This window comes from Octopus bimaculoides, chromosome 5 (genome assembly GCF_046866305.1).
Source record: "Octopus bimaculoides isolate indiv1 chromosome 5, ASM4686630v1, whole genome shotgun sequence".
NCBI classification, from domain to species: domain Eukaryota; kingdom Metazoa; phylum Mollusca; class Cephalopoda; order Octopoda; family Octopodidae; genus Octopus; species Octopus bimaculoides.
This window is the reverse complement of record NC_142932.1, coordinates 78,984,797-78,986,985: the sequence shown is the minus strand read 5'-3', so window position 1 is coordinate 78,986,985 and position 2,189 is coordinate 78,984,797.

The window sequence follows — 2,189 nt, the reverse complement described above, 5'->3', positions numbered from 1 at the left end:
ATTCACAATAACTCACAGAGCCGTTATACCGCGAAGCAGTTCGACCGGCGTGCTAAAGTTTCTGCCAGCTCGCTGCCTTGTTAAACAAACATTATTGTAAAACAAATAACCTGGCTTTGCAAACATATAGTCCAATTCTTCAGTAAGGTCGAGAATAAGCCGAATGAATTGTGTACTCGAATATTAGAAAAACAGTAACGGCGTCGGCGGTGGTGGACCATTTTAGTTGAATAAATAAATTGAGATAGATAAAACAAACAATAAATGAAGAGCATTAAAGCATACTGCTGTCGGAGGTAGACATAAAGAATAATATCTTCAACACGTGCACTCACGACGTATGTGACTGTATACTGCAAGTATTTCTATCTATCTATCTATCTATCTGGCTGTCTGTCTGCCCCCCCTCTCTCTCTCTGCCCCCCTCTCTCTCTCTCTCTGTCTCTCTCTCTCTCTCTGTCTCTCTCTCTCTCTCTGTCTCTCTCTCTCTCTCTCTCTCTCTCTCTCTCTCTCTCTCTCTCTCTCTCTCTCTCTCTCTATATATATATATATATATATATATATATATATATATATTATTTTATTTAAAAGAGTTCCAACTCTGTCTGTTTTTCATGTTTTTTTTATTTATATTCTTGTAAAATTAATGTGGGATATAGAATATGGAATATATAATATATAATATAAAAAAAGAGATGGATGGTACAATGAAATGAAGTATTGAATGTCTTATTGAATATATGAAATACTGAGTGTCCAATATAAAGGATTAAATATATAAATATATAAAGGCGAATACGTATTTTCTATACCTTGTGGTATTTCATCATGGCCGGTATGACAGACTGTAACAGACTGTCTGTTACAGACATATTCCATATATTCAATAAGACATTCAATACTTCATTTCATTGTACCATCCATCTCTTTTTTTATATTATATATTATATATTCCATATTCTATATCCCACATTAATTTTACAAGAATATAAATAAAAAATACATAAAAAACAGAGTTGGAACTCTTTTAAATAAAATAATATATTCCTCTATACACAATCATACAAAACCCTTTTTTCTGTATTTATTTTTGCTCACACACACACACACATATATATATATATATATATATATAAATATATAAAATCCTTTACTTGTTTCAATCATTAGACTGCGACCATGCTGGAACACCACCGTGAAAAAGTTTTATCGAATGAATCGACATCAGTACTTTTATTTTTTTAATCCTGGCACTTATTCTATCGGTCTCTTTTGCCGAACCGCTAGGTTACGGTGGCATAAACACACCAACACCGATTGTGAAGTATTAAATACATATATATAACAGGGTGTTATTTGAAGATTTAGCTGCTAGTTTTGGCTTGTTTAGGCTCCCACGTTAGCTCACACAAAAACACATACATACATAAGGCACAAGGATGTTATTAAAAGGTGATTTGGCTACCATTTCTAGCACGTTAAGCTACCTCATAGAAGTTTTTTTGTTGGCTCATGCATACATAGTGTATAAAGGCGTTGGAAAGCAGAGATTAAAACTGTAGCTTAGGAAAAGTTAGCTAGTATGGAGGACTGGGAGCTATCTGGATATTGAAAAAGAGTTACCTATATAATATTTCTCACAGGATATCAAAATGCCGACATTATGACAGCTACCCAACGCTCCGTGAATACTGTAAAGGCTGTACGACATGACATGGAAATCATGGAAACCAAGTTCTCCCAAACAGTGATTGTCTTTGGGTGTGTTTCCAGTGAGGGTGACATTATTCCGCTCCACATCAATTCAGACGGCTATGTGAAGCTGTTAGAGACTGTTGTCAAACTCTGGTAGGAGAAAGTGGCTGCTGGAACGCCATATGTGTGTCAGCAGGATTCGGCTCTTGTCATACCTCTAAAAAGTTTCAGAAGTGGTTGTCGGAGAATTTCTACGACTTCACAAATACCAATTTCTGGCCTCCTACTTCCCCCGAATGTAATTCCGTAGATTATTACGTGTGGGATGCGGTTGAGAAAGACATTAACTGCTCTGCTTTCAACACCAAAACCGAGCTGGTGGTTAAGACGTGTTCGAAGATCTCTCCAGGGTCACAGTGAAGAAAGCAGGCGCTAGGTTCCGGAACCGTCTCAGGGCTGTTGTGAAAGCTGAGGCAGCTACTTTGAGTAAGATG